The 21,437-nt window shown below is 35.1% G+C and overlaps 1 protein-coding gene and 1 long non-coding RNA gene across 3 annotated transcripts in view; one reads left to right on the forward strand and one right to left on the reverse strand.

Moving 5' to 3' along the window:
• Positions 1-13,583, reverse strand: part of LOC143239534 (uncharacterized) — a 28,366-nt gene extending 14,783 nt beyond the window's left edge. Inside the window, exon 1 of the long non-coding RNA XR_013021228.1 lies at positions 7,005-13,583. This is a non-coding gene — a long non-coding RNA (uncharacterized LOC143239534). The remainder of the gene's footprint in view (positions 1-7,004) is intronic.
• Positions 1-21,437, forward strand: part of LOC143239533 (COUP transcription factor 1-like) — a 46,290-nt gene that overhangs the window by 9,812 nt on the left and 15,041 nt on the right. The window lies entirely within an intron of this gene.

Here is a 21,437-nt window from a genome sequence, read left to right on the forward strand (position 1 = left end):
TTCGAAATATTTCTGTAATATACATAAAGAGGAAAAGCGCTACCTTGTGGTATAATTTATTATTATTATTATTATATTTTTTTTAAACTGGGACTCGTCTGAAAACAAAATAAAATCAGTTGATAACTAGTAAGTATCTAATTAATTCAGAAAAGTTCAAAATGTCTACACAACATTAAAGTTGTTTTGGCTAGTAAGTAACATTTCTTTTTTATCTATACGGCTGGATGTTTTCATAAATTGCTAGTTCACACACTTTTCAAGTTTGTACTAACCATTCGGCCCCAGGACTTATGTTTCTCAGTAACGGACACTCATTGGTTAGGAGATTCACTGAACGCCTTCTACTTTCTCAGCAGTTTTTTTTTTTTTTTTAACGTTTCATCATTCTATCTCGGTATAGTTTTTGCCAGTAGGGTTGGCTGACCTGCTATAAAGCTCGTGCACCTGCGGGCACAGCCGAGTCATCAAGTTTGTGAGCGTGGTGGTTACGTGTTTTTTCATCTGCTGACCCGAGGAACTTTTATCAGAACTTTTAATTCGTTGATCGATCCAAGGCCTTGAGATAACATTGAATGTTAATGCGCAAGGAATTCGTATCTGAGCTTTCTAAAACGTGTTATAAAAATACTTTCAAGTGATAATCTACCAAAACTGCGAGAAACGCAGTGTAGAAAAGTGTGAACTAACACAAGAATGCGTCAACCAACATCAAATACAAACACGACTCGATTTGTTTTTATAGAACTTAACACAACAATGAAAAACAATTTTAACTGAATATAATTATAACTGCAGTATCGACGGCGTAAATCGAGTAAGTTAATAATGTGGCACTTGAAATTAGTACTTTGGAGTTAAAGAAGCTTCAACAATGACGTTATGACACTATTACAAGACTTCTACCGTTTTATTTTACGTGGAAACCAGTGTATGACTAACTACAATAATTATTGCAACTTCTCCAGGAATCTTCACCTGGTTTATATTGTTATAAACTTAGTAAAGAAATGCACTAGGTTGTATCTGTTTACAAACTTTATTAAAAGGACTAAATGATAATCAACAGAACTCTTCTAGAGATTCCATTAAATTCTTTTATTTTTAGTGAAGAATATTTTCCATTGGTCTCTCATGTACATTGTTGACGAGAGCTATAGATTTCGGAAATCTCATTTATTTCTGTCATGTTTTCTTTTGTGGCACAGTTTAATGCTGTCTGCTGTAAACGCACACATTCTTTAACCTTTTAATTTTATGTAACGTCGAATCGCTGCTAGGAATTGTGATTGAGATGTTTTGTGTGATGTACAGGGTGGCCCGTAAGTCCCTACCCATCCATATATCTTATGTATCCAGTGTATCTGTGTGGTGTCACCAGTATTCTTGTGCTCATGTACCCACGTACTTGTCACAATACACTCATTAAGTGTAAATATGGCTTACATTGGTCATATCTCTCTAAAAAAAAAAGGAACAAATTTATAATACACGCGTAATTGAATATAACCTAATAACATATGGATAGATAAGGACTTACGGGCCACCCTGTATTGCCTGGATTACTTGCCAAGATATTTTCCAATCTAACAGTCAAACTTCTTTAACAAATACGCACATACATACATATATATAAGTATGTTTTCATATATAAATGGCTATTTAAATACAATAATACCAAGACAGATCAGAATGAACTCAAAATGGAAATACGTGAACATTATCTGAAATGAAGAAAACCAATACTAGAATAAAACTGTTTATAAACTACTGAGATAATATAACAAATAAATATGTTATTATTAGCATAGTATTAACAGAGAGACTTTTGTCACGTAATTTAAGTCTAACAGGTTAAGGTTTTGTATGGAATAGTTCTAGCTATAATTTGGAAAGATAATTAAGCCTAAAGTAATAAATAACCGTATCGATTCTTCAGTTCAATATCTCCAGTTACTGAGAGTTCGTCCTATAAATGTACGTGATACAATGTTTAGTGAATGATGTGTTACGTATTTACTCGTATTATTTTGATATTTCTTTACTGCTTTCTGGGGAAGCTGTAACTAATTTTAGGGTCAATATATGTATGTGTGTGTTAAAGAAATTTGCTCTATATGTGAGACAAAAAACATTGACCATTTTACTGTTTTAGGCTAATAAATACAGAACTAATAACATACATTCGTGATCGCTTTCTGCATTTTTATTTCGGAAAATTATTCATTAAATATCACCTTTAGAAACTATTGTAACAGTGTATCATTTTGGCGACGTTTCGAACAAAGTTTCTTTTTCAAGCTAAAAAACAAACCTGTCAAACCGACTTTTTCTATAAGTTTAATATTTTTCATTTTACCACCTTCCCATTTTTCTTCTTATTTATTAAAATATCTACTTGTAGCTCTACTGAAATATCTATTGAAATACATACATGTACTTCTACTGGAACATCAACGTGTAACTCTATTGAAATATTTACGTGTAGCTCTACTTTTGTTAGTTGTGAAAATAGGTTTCTCCTTAAAATTAGAAGAAAGAAAGGTTGATAAACTGGGCTAAAGTATCTTGAAAGGAAAGAAATACATTAAAAAAATATATAATATTCGATAACACACCGTGAGTCTCTCGGCACAAATGTTGAAATTCGCTTTAATTTACCCTGTGCTGCAGCGTAACTGTTTTGCACCATAAGTTAGATGAGAAGAAATGTTCGCGTAGTTCATTCTGTGACATGAAATAACTCTCGCGTACTACATATTAAATAAAAAGTAAAATTCGATTTAACTTTGTGCTACAGAATAACTGTCCGGTATTACAGAGATGGAAAAAGGGGGCCCATTGCTGAATGTACAAGTGCAGTTTTAAAAATATCGAAAGTTATATAGTGCTTTAACCAATAACTAAAAATAGAAATGTTGAAATACACTATTTTCTAGAGAGCGTGCTTATATAATGACCGAAACTGAGGAACTAACAAATCAGGTAGTTTCCTCTGTTTATGATAGCTTGCACCATTATTTTACTATCTCAGCTAGTTTTCTCAGTTTATGATAGCTTGCACCATTATTTTACTATCTCTCAGTTGTTGCAAACCCTATATTTTCTATAAGAAGAAAAGTTACAAACGTTAAGAGTTGACCTCTCATTTACCAGTGTGACACGTTCGCCATGATCTTATAATCTTTCAATTATACGTATCGCTTCAATGTTCCTTCGATTATAACCCTAAATTTTCAGGTCGGTGAAGCAATTGTGACATGATACAATGATTAAATCTAGCACAAGGATAACATGGCTTATCATCATGTATAATTACTGTAGTACTAATACTAATCAATAGTAGCCTTGTATCTCATGCCCTTTAAAAAATAACTCGTTCATAGATCCGGACAACACCGGATGCTTAACCGACATGTAGTGAAATGGAAGGGTACAAAACTACTCCTGATACTCACCTTAGTACACAGTTGTTAGTGCAACATCCGCTACATGATAAAGTACACGTTCTGAACATTTTATACATGTAATACTTAAACATACAGCTTTTGTTTTTACATGCAACTAATATTTTTTTGAAGAATCTCATATAATATCCTAGAATACAAAGTTCATTAGACTTAACCGTTGACTTAATAAGTATTCATTGATCATAATGTACCATAAGGGAAGTTACAATTAAAACGTAAATTGACCATATTAATGTTGTATTCTAACTTGTAAATGGAGCTACGTGGTTATGTATAACCTGCGCAACAGACTAACAAAGCTAAAAGCTGGGGTTCGATTCCCCTCATCGGACACAGTAGATAGCCCAGTGTGGCTTTACTTTAAAGCGAACGTTTCAGGAAATAACACGAAACTGGCCCATTTCTTTTTAACATTCTGCATGTTTATCGATGTGGAACTTCACGTGAAAAAAACATGTTTTTATTCGAACATGAATTAACTTAGCCGTTGTTGAACTTAAATCTAGAAATTTTTAAGTTCAAACGTAACTTCATTGCGCTTGGCGAGAACATTAATTTGTTAACAAGATAATTAGAGCCTTTTTATAGAGACAGAACTACCACGCTCTAGATACGAACTGGGATTTCACAAAATATCATCCCATAACAAAGCGTATCTTGTGATTACACGCTTTGGTTAGGCTTAGCTGTGTACTGCTTCAGTAAAATAAACAAGTAAATTGGCACGCCCTTTATGTGTAGCCATCCATGGTTCATGAGCACGTGATGCGGGGGAGACGCCAGCTGGTGGATAAATAAGCAATTAAAGTTACCTTGCATACATTCCATATGAAACATATTGTCATTTGGTACAATTTTCTCATTGTATTCGTAAGAAAACGATAACGGGTTTTAGATTACACAGAAAAGTTATTTCGCTAGTTATGAAACCATAGTTTCAGTTATTTGTATCTATGTTTTTATATCATGCGTTTGTTTGTATTTGGAGCTCAAATTTTGCTGGACGTCCATACTATTTTAGAACTTTCAAAATGGCTTCTGTTGTTATTCTAAAATCCTCAAAGTTAGCTCTGGGCAGACTGACATCAATCGTTCGCGGTGTCCATCAGGATGGTTAGTAATTATTAGATTAGCAGGAAAACCCCGTCCTTCGATACAGCAATAAGACTCCACTAAGAGTATGTGCCACTCAAGATAGTATGGTCTGGCAGGAAGTCAGCGTCGTACCCGGGCCCAGCTTCCGCCCTGAAGCAGGCGGTCTCTTCGTGCTGGGCATCATTAATGTGTGCTAGCCAACCGAGTCGTTCATAGTGAACGGACTGCCGGAAAATGTGTCAGTTTCTGTTTAAAACAAGCATTGGTGTAAATAGACAAAACAGCGCACCAGGGTAAGGATGTGCATGTTGAACAATAATGGGACATCCTACTGATTTATCAAGTTGAATTCCGCTAGTTGTCTTTTGCATGATTGTAATAGCCAATCACTGTGTATGCTGGCTGACTAGGCTTAGAGCAGACAAGTTATCTTAACACTCTCGGGCCATTAGTACACTGTTAGATAGCACAAAATGTGTATAGAGTAAGAATAGACGGAAATTTAGGTGTTAATAGCTTTGTGAAGCTTATTGTCATTGAATATCAGTAGTAACCTAAGGGGTCAAAAATAAGCAAGATCCAGGAAGATTTTGAAAAATGCGCGCCTGAGCGAGTGCATAAGATAACGTGCAGTTATACAATCCTTTGACTGAAAACCCAGTGTAATGGGCCAGTAAAGAATAAAGTGATTTGAATTATTGGGGCATGGTATCACATGAACATTACTATTAAATGTCGTGATAAAGCGTTATCAGGAAGTAGAACGCCCTTACTATTAAATGTCATAATAAAGCGTTATTATGAAGTAAAACGCCCTTACTATTAAATGTCATAATAAAGCGTTATTATGGAGCAAAATGCTCTTACTACTGTCTCCTGTTAGAACAGCGATAGTCTACGAATTTACAATACTAAAATTAGGCGTTCAGTTTCTCTCGTTGAACACAGCAGATAAACCGATGTAGCTTTGCTATAAGAAAAACGCACACACTTATTACTAAATGTCGTGATAAAGCGTTATCAGGGAGTAATAACATGAAAGTTACTACAACTAGTAAAGTCACTTGAGGATTTTAATACAATCGATAAATGTAATTAATAAACTAATTCTGTTAGAAATTAGAACAGCTTGGGTCATATAGAGTCAAGTATGTATTTTGTCTTAGATGAACTGGTTCTCATCATCGTTAGGATAAACAATAACATTTACTGTCTCCATAAATACAACCAGCACTGGACGAACTGGGTCTTTAAATATTAAAACAACTTGTAAGATAATTTTGGTCACGTTACCCGCTAGTATAGCGGTAAGTCTACAATTTACAACGCCAAAATCAGCGGTTCGATTCCCTTCGATGGACTCAGCAGATAGCCTGCTGTGACTTTGCTATATGAAGAAAAACACACACACTTTGATCATATGTGTATCATAGTAAACTCTGTACAAGAAGAACTAGTCCTTAAAAATATTAAGTTAACTAATACAATTACTTAAGCTTTGCAGATGACAGAGAGCAACCTTTACACTGGGTAAACTGTTTCTTTTATATGTAACGCCACTTGGTGGCTTATATATATATAAAAATGCCATCTGTATCAAGTGGACTTTTGTTTTAAATATTAGGAGAACTAGTAAACCTACTTTGGACTTACAGATGTCACAGTGTAATATCTACTGGGTGAACTGGCCCTCTCGGTTTTTAGGATAACTACAGTGAAATAACTTGGGTTTTATCAGTGACAAAGCGAAATTCTTACTGGGTGAACCGTTTCTTTTCACTGTTAAAATACTGCTGTAAGCTACCAACGCCTTATAAAAGGCATAATAAACTCTATTAACTATTATTAGTATCTCAACGTTAAAAGAACTAGCTCACTTACTAGGGTCTTACCGATTGCATAGTACATTCTCTTTTATGTGCAATGGATCCGTTCAGTGTTAGGAATACTAGTTAATAAGGGATTAAGGATAACATAACAAATTCTGCGTTGGGCGAATTACTTCTTTTAAACTTCTCTTCTGACCTGTTAAAAAACTACGTTATTTTACTATTAACACATCTAAGCAAAAGATGCTTCTTACATAAAGCAGCTATTCTGTATATATCAATATAACTATGAGTATTCAGTGTAAAAATAATAATAGAATTTCTAAAGACAATAATACATTGAATTCATATCTTGTCAACGTCTGCTGTTATCGACATTTTCGGCGGTAATCCTAAAACCGTCTCACAAGGTTCGTACAATTGAGAATATATATATGTTAATCCGAAACTCATATCCCAAGGAAACAATGCTAAATAATCTTCATAATATAAATATAGATATGACAACTAAGCGCAAAGTGATAAATAAATGAATATTTATACATATACTAAATATTTTACCAAATAAGGTAAGCAAAATTACCAGTAAAAAGAATGGAATATAATTTACCTTACTGCAACCATTCGTGACAGTCACCAGCTGCTGTTCTGATGTTACATCACAGAAATCAGGTACTACTTCTTTCTCTATGAAAGAGTAAAGACCAGTTGTAACACTTGGAAATACTACAGCCCTTTCCAATCCACACAGTAATGTTGATACACACTGCTGTTTTCTCACACTTGTGCATTTTGAACTTAAGCGTAGTTCAAGTAATTGCTGATAACACGTTGTGGTGTAAAAAGTCCACTGATAAGACTGGTAGGCGTAGCCTTAACTGTTGTGAAAACAAGCAGAAACACTTCTACACTGATAAGAAATAGTAGTTTGTGTATTGTATATTTTAAAGAGGCATTTCATAGTATATCAAACAACGTTAGTTCAATTGTCTTACATTTAAATTATAGACCGATACATATCATCAGTGCCAACAGTTATAAACCATGATTACCATCTGTCATACACAACGAGTACCAACGTCTATTATGCCACCTGTCATAAACCATGATTACCAACCATTATACACTGTAATTACTACCAGATATACACTATGAGTACCAACTGATATAAACCACCAATATCACTTGTTATATACCATCTGTACCACCAGTTATACAGAATTACTACCAACAGCTGCAGACCATTAGTACCATCAGTCATACACTGTGAGTACCAACTGTTTTACACCATTGTTACCACCAGCCATACACAATGAATACCAATGGCTGTACATCATCAGCACCATTGGTTATGAACCATGATTACCATCAATTATACATCATGAGTCAGTGTTTAATGAACTATGATTACCACCAGTTATACATCATGAGTCAGTGTTCAATAAACCATAATTACCACCAGTTATATACCATGAGTCAGTATTTAATAAACCACGATTACCACCAGTTATACATCATGAGTCAGTGTTTAATAAACCATGATTACCACCTGTTATACACAATAAGTATCAATGGCTATACACCATCAGTACCACCATTTACATTCAATACGTACCAAATACTGCATACTATGAGAACCAGGTGTTATATATATAATCATCACAAGCCATCATACACCACGATGTTAGCTGTCATACGGCGTTTTACACCAGCTGTTACACATCGTAACAACGATGTATATCAATTCACTATAAAGTATGACCACAAGTTGCATACGTCTTGACTCTCATAGCAACAATCTTAACATCTCTTGTGACTTACACATCACAGCAGTAAACTGACATGTCTCGCAACGACAACCTGAAAGAGGTATCTTTTCTCCTTGCACTGATGGATCCAGAATTTGACCATTCAACAGATGTTTTTACCACTGTGTAACGCTTTAACGCTTATTTTATTTCTTCATAAGCAAAATTAAACATTCAACACTGTTTTATGAACTTTTTTATCACAATCATAACAAAAGAAATAAGCACATCTGACATCATATTGAATAAAATGATTGAAAACAATTCGTGAAAACAAATTTTTATAGTTCAGATGGTGCTCATATTGCCCTAAAATGAAATTGCTATCTTCTTTTTAATGTTACATGTACATATAACCTGAGCATACAAAACATGACCATGATAACATGTTTAAATAACAAAATCAACATGAATATTTCTCGCCTGTTTTGTTTTTTTTAATTTCCTGATGGGAGGGGTGACGTGTGCTCCCATCTAGGTAACATCTACTAAATATAACAGTCAGCTTCATATATCATGCAGTCCGGGTTCGAACCCTGGATGTTAGCGCTGTAAGTCCGAAAACTTACTGCTCATCCACTTGGAGAGTTTACTGATAAAATCAAGAGTTATGGAGTGGATATAATCCATACGGCATTCAGTACCCTCACCACACACACACAGACACATATTTCATGACTGCAGATGTTACATAGTTACAGAAATTCTAATCTCTTTTACTGTCTTGCTTACTGTTTTACACTGCATGGGTTTGAAAATTTGAACACTAAATCTAGGGTTAAAATCAGTCTTTTTATTCTCGTATATACTTGATAATACTAATACTCTAAAGGTTCGTGAGATAATTAATAAATAATTAAACATTTTTAAAAACTGAGACTCGTCTCTTACCGGACACGTATATTTTATTTATTTAAGTTTTCTTAGACATCTGATCACAAACTTAACAGCCTGTGTGTTTGCCAATTCAGCGACTTAGTTTGGTCTGCGTTAAGACCTTGGCGTTCATAACAAACCAGTACTTCCACTGACTGCCATGAGCCAATAAAATAATTGTAGCTTCCCACAATCTCCAAACTCAAAGCGACTACTGTGTCTTGAACTTACATCCGGAAGACCGACTGACTCGCAGGGGGAGATAAACCGGATGGTCTGCCTGTCGGGGCGGAGGTGATGTGAGGGAGGGGAGGGATTGTGACCTTGGGGCCCAAGAACACAACCACTGTGCACTGGCTCTCCAGTTTCACTTACATAGCTATAGTGGATGATGTGCTTGGCTTTTTTTTTTTTTTGTTGTTAGCACATTACTGGTTCTCCGTACTCATATGTTTTCCAACAGACTTCGACAGTATCCAAGCCACTGAAGTAATGTTATTCTTCAAACTGCATAATAAACTATGCGGTTCATTAACGTCAAATAATGATAAAGATTTAACAAAATTCAAAAGCAAACTGACGGGTTCATTCAGTCTTTAATAAAATGCACATGCAGGCAAATTTTCGACTTTTCAGGGCGTTAGAGTATCACAAGAGGTTACAATTTAACATCTTAAGGAGTTAAAACTTTATTAAAAAGAATGAAAACACACATGTTCTAAGGAGTTAAAACACATGTTTTGTGGAGTTAAAAACACATGTTCCGTGGAGTTAAAAACACATGTTTTATGGAGTTAAAAAGTTTATTCGAGAATTAAAACAAATGTATTTTAAGTAGTTATAAAACTTTATTTAAAAATGTAAACGAAGGCGTGGCATGGCCAGGTGGGTTAAGGCGAATTCCCGTCACACCAAACATGCTCGCCTTTTCAGCCGTGGGGGCCTTATAATGTAACGGTCATTCCAATTATTCGTTGGTAAAAAAGTAGCCCAAGAGTTGGTGATGACTAACTGCCTTCCCTCTAGTTTTACACTGCAAAATTAGAGACGGTTAGCGCAGATAGCCCTCGTGTAGCCTTGCGCGAAATTCAAAAACAAACTAAAAATGTGAACACACATGTTTTAATAGAAAGCTGGCTCCCCCACCACCAAGTGGTACAGCGATATGTTTTCAGACGTAGAACACTGGAATCTGTGTTTCGATACCGTGATGAGCAGAACACAGATAGCCAATCGTGTAGCTTTGTGTTTAACATAAAAACATAAAACCATAGAAAGCTGCACAAAATAATTAAAACGTAAGCGTTTTATGGTATTAAGAAACTTTAATGAAATATTAAATTATGTCTTTTAAATAATTAAAAGTTTTCTTAAAGGATTAAAACACTTGTTTTAAGAAGTTAAAAGGCTTAAATGAAGTATTTAAAACTCACATATCTGAAGGAAGAAAGGAGCTTTAAATAAGCTTTTCAAAAAGATAAAGCTAACGTACCTTAAGGAAGTTAAAAACTACTGACGAGTTAAAATTCATATCGGGAGTAATATAAAATTTGGTAAAAGATTCAAAACCCAAGTGCCTTATAAGATTTAAAAATCTTTATTTAAAGATTCATACCTACACGTCTCAAAGAGCTAAATTATTTATCTTCAAGGATTAAAATGCCGTTATTTAGAAAAAATTAGAAAACTGTAGTTAAAGTGACCAAGTTTTGAATCCCAACGAGTTAAACGTACGATATGGATTTAGCAGAATTTACGTAGGACTACGGAGTTTTTTACAGTCTAAAGTAACCTTTAAATTATATCACCATTGATGTTTTAACTCATGAAATAGGAGTTTCGAATAGTAGTAAATCGATTCCATCAATACGTATGAGTTCATTATGCAATAAGCTTTATAATGTATAAGAGACAGGAACATGAAATACACGTGTTAACGAGTTAATTGTTTTTACTGGATCATTCATATTATATATGTATACATTTGTTTGCTTGTTGTTTTTTTAAATCTCGCGTAAAGCTACACGAGGATTATCTGTGCTAGCCGTCCCTAATTTAGCAATGTAAGACTAGATTAAACGAAACTAGTCATCAACACCCACCGCCAACTCTTAGGCAATTATTTTATCAACGAAGAGTGGGATTGACCCTACGTTATAACGCCCCCATATTTGATGTGACGAGGCTTCGAACTCGTGACCCTCAAATCTCGAGTGGTGGCCGTATACATATATATATATACGGAATATAAATATTACGATATATATATATATACTGGGGGGAAAGGTATACGTGTTATTACGCGTATGTGGATGAACAAAGTTATATATATTAATTTAATAGGCGTTCTAACCGTGCGACTAGGTGAAGACATGAAATTTCATTATTTTATTTCTCCATTGTCATTACTGAGCTATTATTATAAATTTGTATATATATATATATATAGACAACAAAGGAAGAAGGGAGAAACACATAAAAACCTAGCACCTTTTGTTGTTCCAGTCGGTCATCTATTGGTATGTTATTTAATCATTAGCGAAAAAAACGTAGCGATTATTATACTGATTTTAAACGTGAATAAGCAACATCATTCTAAACAAATATGAGAAAAAATATTAGGCTAAACTTGATATTGATTGGTTACTCTGAATAGTAATGGTATAAAAAAAAGTTCAGCTAATTGATCGCTATAACTGAAACCTGCCTGACGTAAGACAGTCGTGGCAGTGGTGTAGATCCTCTGTGTTCGGTGGTTTTAACTACAAAGAGGAACACACCATATCTGAATGTAGCTAGGTGTCTCCAAGACGATTTGAAGAATATTATGGTCTGTTTTTTTATAAAACGTGTTTAATCAGCTCGTTTATATATGCAAAGACTCGCATGGTTATATTTATCGTGTTATTTGTGAGGATTCAGAATTTAACTCAGCAGGAGGGTGCATAGTTCCGTGTCTCATAGGTGGCGCTGTCCTTTAATTACGGATCTGATACTTTTCTACTAAAACAGAAGAAAGAGAAAAATTAAGAATAAAAGACAGTAATCGAAGGTTCGATGCTACTAAAGTTACAACGTATTACACGTGCTGAATCAAGCCACTATATAAGAGTGGACGAGCGCGTCACCAAACATTCCACGAACAGTGCGTCTTGTACGTTAGGCTTAACTCTTTGGTGATAGTATTGTTTTAGTCGTTATATATTCCGTTTCCATGACCATTTTTGTGCTCACTTATATTTGTTTCGTACACTTTCATTACGGTTATGGTGTTAAACAATCGTTACAGTACATCAACACGCAGCATGGATGTCACGTTTTCAATATTTCCATGTCTTAGTGACCATCGGTGAGGCGGTTGTTAGTTGAAACATTAATAACGAAAGTTTTGAATACAGTTAGAGAATCCAAATACAACATACTCATCACGTTCTAACGCACGTCATCACGACGATAAATTAAATGAATTTCATAAAACACTCTTAAGAAATAGCGTCACTGGTACAATATGAACAGAGATGGGAAAAGTACGTGTTACTTGACTTCGAGCAGGAAGAACCCGAGAAAAGAAATAGTTAACACCACTCGTATAAAACGTAATCACTGGCGTGATATTTCAACTAGCTCGTCCGAGATTATGGCTCCCCAGGCTGTTGTGTGATGGTGGTAAAAACACACACGAGGTACAGGTACTCGTTGGTTACGTACGTGGAAAGCGTGTGTATAGAAAGGTCAGTTATGCACGAGGAAAACGTGCTTAGAGAAAGGTCAGAATTCTGTTGTTTGTTTGCAGACTGTGGAGAGCTCGAGACTAAATTATTATATTAAAACTAAGTACACGTAGGTAGAAAACACTGATACCACGGCTTTCTGACGGTCTCTCGTAGATCGAATCATACATCAAGGAAGATTATTGTATTTCACGCGGTCGCGGGCAGTGCTTGCGGAGAGCGCCCGCTCGGCAGATAGCTGCGGCCGCCATCCTGTTCGGATTGAAGGCCACAATACGTCAGTGGTTGATTAAAAAAAAAAAAAAATTGTTCCGGCAGGGGAAATGCGGCTAGCCGTAATGTGATGCTTATTTCCTCGTGCACACGTTACATTCAAGCATGAAGAAGATCTGATTCAAAATATAGGTATAAGAGAAGTTAGAGTAATTTTGTAAGGGTTACGTGTGACAATGTGAAGAATAACTCTGTTGTACATACTCCCCGGAACGAAATAATGGACCAACCCAGCAACTTCTGCACTCAGTTTTTATTCATATTTATATGTATGTGTGTGTGTGTTTAATAAACTGACGGTAGATGTCGTCGCTTCTGAGCACAGCAAACATTGTACTAATAATGATAACGAGTCTCTCTACAGCGGTGTTATTAGATTACGTTTATAACACAACTTTTAGTACGATGACTAAATTACGCCTGCGTGGGTCTGAATAATTTTAACCGCTTTATCAGAAATCTGAAACATACGTGGACACAATGTGTGAAAATTCTACTTCTTTAGTTTGTCAGAGTAGAAAATTAGCCGTCAAATCTCTATTAGTAAAGAGAAGTTAAGTGGACACAGCAGTTATGTGTGTAGTACGGGTATCTCGAGAACACTGTTAATAGAATGTACATAGTATGGATATCTTGAACCAGTAAACACTGTTAATAGAATGTACATAATATGGATATCTTGAACCAGTAAACACTGTTAATAGAATGTACATAGTATGGATATCTTGAACCAGTAAACACTGTTAATAGAATGTATATGGTTCGGATATTTTGAACTAGTAAACACTGTTAATAGAATGTACACAGTACGAATATCTTGAGCTAGTAAACACTGTTAATAGAATGTATATGGTACGGATATTTTGAACTAGTAAACACTGTTAATAGAATGTACACAGTACGAATATCTTGAGCTAGTAAACACTGTTAATAGAATGTATATGGTACGGATATTTTGAACTAGTAAACACTGTTAATAGAATGTACATAGCACGGATATCTTGAACCAGTAAACACTGTTAATAGAATGTACATAGTATGGATATCTTGAACCAGTAAACACTGTCAATAGAATGTATATGGTTCGGATATTTTGAACTAGTAAACACTGTTAATAGAATGTACATAGTACGAATATCTTGATCTAGTAAGCACTGTCAATAGAATGTATATGGTTTGGATATTTTGAACTAGTAAACACTGTTAATAGAATGTACACAGTACGAATATTTTGAGCTAGTAAACACTGTTAATAGAATGTACACAGTACGAATATCTTGAGCTAGTAAACACTGTTAGTAGTATATGGTACCAATGTATATGGTACGGATATTTTGAACTAGTAAATACTGTTACTAGAATGTACATAGTATGGATATCTTGAACTAGTAAACAGCGTTAATAGAATATACACAGTACGTATATCTTGAACCACTAAACACTGTTAATAGAATGTACACAGTACGGATATCTTGAACTACTAAACACTGTTAATAGAATGTACATAGTACGGATATCTTAAACTAGTAAACACTGTTAATAGAATGTATATGTTACGGATATTTTGAACTAGTAAAGAGTGTTAATAGAACGTACACAGTAAGGATATCTTGAACTACTAAACACTGTTAATATAATGTACACAGTACGGATATCTTGAACTAATAAACACTGTTAATAGAATGTACATAGCACGGATATCTTAAACTAGTAAACAGCGTTAATAGAATATATATGGTACAGTATTGTTGAACTAGTAAACGCTGTTAATAGAATGTATATAGGGGGCCCGGCATGGCCAAGCGTGTTAAGGCGTGCGACTCGTAGTATGAGGGTCGCGAGTTCGCATCCCCATCGCGCCAAACATGCTCGCCCTTTCAGCCGTGGGGGCGTTATAATATTACGGTCAATCCCACTATTCGTTGGTAAAAGAGTTGCCTAAGAGTTGGCGTTGGTTGGTGATGACTAGCTAGTCCCTTCCCTCTCGTCTTACACTGCTAAATTAGGGACGGCTAGCACAGATAGCCCTCGAGTAGCGTTGTGCGAAATTCAAAAACAAACAAAGAATGTATATGGTATAGATATGTTGAACTGGTAAACACTGTTAATAGAACACCGCTACAAATACACACAAGAAACAAGCATGGCTCTTTAAGTGTTCATCCTGTACAGGATCGTTCGTTGTATCGTATAATAAAGTCGAAGTATTGGCATCTGTGCTCCCTATATCAAAACGTTGAAAGGAATGGTACAAAACATTGAAGTCAATCAATACGTACGTACATGGAGATACTCAGACATGTGTCGCTCTCGTGCACCCGCGCGGGAGCGATTCGGCATCAGCTGACGCATTTTGTTTCTTCAAACGCCTTTTATATACGTTATGAAATTAAGGATCATGCGGAGGGACAAACGACCATCGTTACGCAAAGCTAGAGGTTGTACATTATTTGTAAACCTAGAGTTTCACCGATTTTTGTTTTAACAACAGCACAATATAAACAAAGTTAGTTTGCTCCATGAAATAAACGTTTTTTTTTGTGATTTCTTTTTCTTGAATAATCACGAAATGTTACGTGAATCCACGGCAAGACCTCTCTCTCCTTTTATTACATAATTACAGACATCAGAACTGTAATACATAAGAAATTATGCAAAGCTTTCTTTTAGCATGAGGAATATTTCATGAACACGAAGGCAAATGATTAAATATTACTACATATAAATAGACATTGACGATGCCAAACAGACTCTCAGATAGACCTACAAAAAATAATCAGTTTTATATATAGTTAACAACTAACTTTTATATTGTATATTGTTGGAGAAAACCGTCGCTGTTGTACCAAATTTACGATTTTATACAATAATTTGATACGTTGTTGTTGTTTTGAATTAAGCACAAAGCTACACAATGGGCTATCTGTGCTCTGCCCACCACGGGTATAAAAACCCGGTTTTTAGGGTTGTAAGTCCACAGACATACCGTTGAACCACTAGATGGCGTTTGATGCGTAAAATAAAGTTTTCTGTTGGCTGAAAACGTTTTAGTTTTTATTCACAAGAATTGCGAATTATAAATGAAAGTCCCTCTCGTGTTGTAGGCTAAAGCTTGTAGAACCATAGGACTGATACTTCGTGATCTGTGTCGTATTTTAAAAATTCTATTTTAGGAACAACTCGTTAGGCACAGTATGGCCAGCCAGGTGATTAAGGTGCTCAACTTGTAATCTTAGGGTCACGGGTTTGAATCCCCATCACACCAAACAAGTTCGTCTCTTTCAGCCGTGGAGGCGTTATAATATGACGGTCAGTCCCATTATTCGTTGGTAAAAGAGTAACTCAAGAGTTGGCGGTGGGCGGTGATGACTAGCTACCTTCCCTCTAGTCTTACGCGGCTAAATTAGAGACGGCTAGCGCAGATAGCCCTCGTACAGTTTTGCGCTAAAATCCAAAACAAACAAACATAATCTGTAAGTCCACTTGTCTTAGGCCTTATATTCAAACAAGCAAAACAACATGTTATCACAGTGCCTAAACGTGTTCCAATTATTAAGCATATTTTGTAAAGTAGAATCAAACTTAAAGTTCTTAATTATGCATATATACACTCAAATGATTTTAGTATTTACATCTAGTCCTTCAAGCATCATTTCTTCTCATTAATACTGAAAATAATGTATCTATCAGGTTAATCCCTTAAGTAATGTCCAATTTTATGTTCAGAAAAAGAGAAAGGATTTCAAATGCTTTTAATGGTATTTAAACAATAATGTATGTTCCATTATTATTAATTACTTCCTGCCAACAATTCACAAGCTTCTGAATGTCACTTCTATAAAATTATTGGGGTTTGGAGGAAAATAATGTAAAGAGAGTAGTTTTGACATCTTCATGTGTTCCAAACTCTTTTCCATCAAGATAGTTTTGTAGTTCTGCAAACCTCTGAACAGATGATAATCAGATGGGGCGAGGTCTGAAGAATAAGGAGGATGTCGAGGTTTTCCCCAGTCTAGTTCTTCAATCTTTACAGATGTGATCCTTGCTTTATGTGGCCGTGCATTATCCTGGTGTAACACAATACCTTTACAACTGATCAAAGCAGGCCTCTTTTCTTTCAGTGCAACATTAAAGTGCTCTAACTGTTGACAATAGAAGTCTGATGTAATCGTTACATTGAGTGGCAGCAACTCAAAGTGGATCATAACAACAATATCCCATCAAACGCTTAACAAGACTTTCCTAGGGTGGAGGTCCATTTTGGACTGTGCTTTACCCAGTTTACATTTTTTGTGTCATTTGACATTTTTATGAAATATCTATTTTTTATCTACAGTCACTAACGTGTCTAAAAAATAGAGTGCAGAGAAGTGCAAATGTCCACTCTTGCTCCAAGGTTGCCTTCTGTCAAATCATGGGGGATCCATTTTCCAAGTTTTGGCACCTTTCCAAGCTGTTGCAGATGACGGTGAACTGTTGAATAGGTTGAATTAAGTTTCTGTGCTAGTTCTTCAACTCAGTGATGTCGAGAAAACCCACTTGTAGAGAAATATATATATGTAAAATATTTTCTCAACCCAAACGAGACGTTTTTGCATATATAGTTCTTCAACTGTTGCAGCACAATCGTCATCAAGTGCAGCCAGCAGCAAGTCAACATTAAACTCAGCAGGACAACCTGAACGTGGCACATCACTTAAGCTGTGGTCACCTGATTCGAACTTCTGAAACCCCTTCGACATTTTCCTTCAATGAGACTCTGCACCATAAACACCTTGATTGTTTCGTGTAGTTTCTGCTGCACTATTGCCTTTTCTAAACTCATAAAACATTATATGCCTAATGTGCTCCTCAGACACATCCATCTCAATAAGGATTTATTTGACTAATGATCTGAAAAAGTGGAGTTGGGTTAGTTTATTTTATTTGTCTGAACATTTTTATACACATCCTACTACATATTTTAGTCATTAAAGCCTTCTACAAAGACAGAAATGATGATGCACTTTCTGTATTATATTTTCGGACATGACATATGGGATAACCTGATACATCTAGTCTTTCAAGTGTCATTTCTCCTTATTAATACTGAAAATAATGTTGTCAATATTTACATCCAGCCCTTCAAGCGCCATTTCTCCTGTTTATAAGTAAAAGGAAAATCTTTGCTTACGTGTAGTTATTGCTGTTGATTTTATTAGTTTTCTCTTTTTTATCTAAGCAACTTAAACAACAAAGCAGTGAACGAAGTTGTGTCCCACGTGAGGTGCAGAAAATTTGTTGTGTTTAATAATTAGAAAACCAGACCAGAGTGACTGTAGGTGCATGAATGTTTTTTTTTTTGTTGTTGTTTTTGTAATCTGTACCTTACAGTAGTAATTCGATAGCTATGTGTTGGAAAAATAAATACTAACTATTTAATATTAACTCTTGATGAAAGCAAGCTATCTTCTTAGATCAAAAATACAAACGAGAGCTTATAAACGCCTATATTATACACGAGGTGGCAGCACTGTACAAACAAGAAAAAAGTATATATGTATATGCATTTCTGCGCTTCGCCTAATCGTAAATTTTAAAATATGTGCCTTCAACTGTTAGTATTAGGATCTTTCATGCTATTTTTCCCTTTACTTAACGTTTTATTACAGAATGTTTTCTATAAATTCTGAAGTGCAAAGTGTTTCAAACATTAAAAAAAAATTGAAGTTGAATTTCGATTATCGGTAAAAACTTCAATTTATTTTTGAGGTTATTTCGAGGTTAAATCGATTGATTTTATTTCGAACTTTAAACGTTATTTGAAAGCCAACATCAGACTTTTGGAAAGTTAATATGGTAGGGAGGATATTAAAAAGCGATATCCATATATACCTTAGCTACTTATAATTAAGCTCATTCTAGAGGACTTAATAAAGGTTTATTGTGAGTAATATTACACAAAATTGTTGGGTGTGCATAATAAGGTACTGTTTAAAACTAGACATGCCTGTATCGTGTTATGGGTTGTTAATTTAGTTTGATCCGGTTTCAGATCGTTTCAAGCTTTGAATAACGTGATTGTGCCACGTTTCGAGTGTTTTCAATAACAAAGGTTTGTTGTGGAGTGAAGAAGTAGAAATGCGATCAAAATTAGGCTTAAGGTTTTCTGCACACTTCTGTAGATTCACCTGCCTTCAAAGCGCAAGAAATGTGTCCACTCGACTAACTCGGTTGTTTTCATTTTATTATACTGTTCAAGCCATAAAAATAAGGAATTGGAAAAGTGAGTAAATCCTTAAAGAAAGCTCTTTACAAGATCGCAACTCTAACTTCAGAGAACTAGCGGAACGCATTTTGAATGCAAACACCTACAAAATGAAGACAATTTTTCTCTCTCAAAAACGGTCTAAGAGTCTAGGCATACGATAAAGTGGAAATATTCAAACTAATTAAGAAAACAATTAACTTAACAGGAACGTTTTCATTTGCCACATTACGTTTGATAATACACTCTCGAAGCTTCATCGAAACTTGTTACATAACTTAAATTGTGTTATTGTGACCATATTAAGTTTGGCAAAAAACTCAAGACAATAAACAGCTAGTGACAGATTTATATATTAAAAGTGTACTTACCCAGCAAAAAAGAGAAAAAAACGAAAAGTAAAGACTATAGTTACCATTATGAATCTAATGATAAATATTAAATACAGAAGATGTAGTTACCATAAAACTTTGGACAGTAAACAATGTAGTTACCACAATGAACCTAGTAAAAAACCTTAGATACTTTGGACAGTAAAAACATAGTCAACATAAAATCTTATAGAGTACAAACTGAAGTTATCAAAATCTATTTAGTGGCAAATCTTAGATACTAAAATAATTACCATACTACGCTTGTTGATAAAGTTAGCAAACTACATACTGTAATTACCATAATGACGAAAGTAGTAGACGACAGGCACCAAAAGTGTACTTATCACACTTTGGTTTATGGTAAAGTTACCATAATGAAGCTAGTGACAGACAGTAGGTACTAAAAGTGTATTTAACACACTTTTTGTAATGGAGTTTGGACATCACAGTGTGTGTTTATTCCAATGAGTATCTAGTGATAAACCATACACACCAAATGTGTAACCACCACAAAACGTTTCTACAGTATATATAGTGTGTAGTTATTCCAATGATTATCTGTAATGATAAACCTTACATTCCAAATGTGTAACCACCACAAAACGTTTCTACAGTATAGTGTGTAGTTATTCCAATGAGTATCTGTAATGATAAACCTTACATTCCAAATGTGTAACCACCACAAAACGTTTCCACAGTATAATGTGTAGTTATTCCAATGAGTATCTGTAATGATAAACCTTACATTCCAAATGTGCAACCACCACAAAACGTTTCTACAGTATAGTGTGTAGTTATTCCAATGAGTATCTGTAATGATAAACCTTACATTCCAAATGTGTAACCACCACAAAACATTTCTACAGTATAGTGTGTAGTTATTCCACTATTTCAGACACATCCATAGCTTGGTCAACTACATACAACATTTAGTGTAAACCTGGGTAAGACGTAACTATCATATAAACAGTAGAGACTGCAACACACCCTAAGAATCCCCTTTTTATTAGGGGCATAAGCCGGGAGCGTGAGAGAATGTCAATGAGGTTGAACGACCACCCTAATATTTTTAAAAAGTATAAAAGGTCCACAATCACCCGATTAAAAGGAAACAACAAAAACACTTGTTTTGTATGTAACTCACTTAAATATTTTGTAAAATTTAAAGGGTCCACTTCTTATTTTTTGTGGGTTTTTTCAATACTCGCTACGGTCTAAAAATAAATATCAAAGCCATTATATATTAAAGCCATTTTCATGAAAACGTCGTCACGAATGGAACGGTAAACCTTAGACGATATCAAAGTTTTGATTTTTCAGCTTGTTATGTGTTACATTAATTAAATGCTATTATTTCTGTATCTGGCTTCGCTTCCAAAACTTCCAGCTTTTCGTTTAAGTTACAACCGTCGTAGAAAAGAGATTATTCTTAGATGAAAGCGACCATCTGGTGTTGATTAATTAAGAGATTTCTTCAACGCAGCAAAAACCTCAACTGATGTCATGAAGCAGGGCACATGTCGCATCATCAGGCAGTGTCAATTGTCGTAGGTTCTTCAATAGGTAGCTAAAAACGGGACATCTCGATACACTCGCTCCACGGGCATTTGCTTCTATCTGTATTTCATTAAGAAGAAGAACATTGATCAATAAAGAGCCTTGCCAGAATTTGTGTGTGTGAGAGTTTTATCATACCTTCCCTGACACTGTCAGGAGGCGGGTAGCAGTCCCAGC

The sequence above is a fragment of the Tachypleus tridentatus genome, chromosome 13 (genome assembly GCF_004210375.1).
Source record: "Tachypleus tridentatus isolate NWPU-2018 chromosome 13, ASM421037v1, whole genome shotgun sequence".
In the NCBI taxonomy this organism is placed as follows: domain Eukaryota; kingdom Metazoa; phylum Arthropoda; class Merostomata; order Xiphosura; family Limulidae; genus Tachypleus; species Tachypleus tridentatus.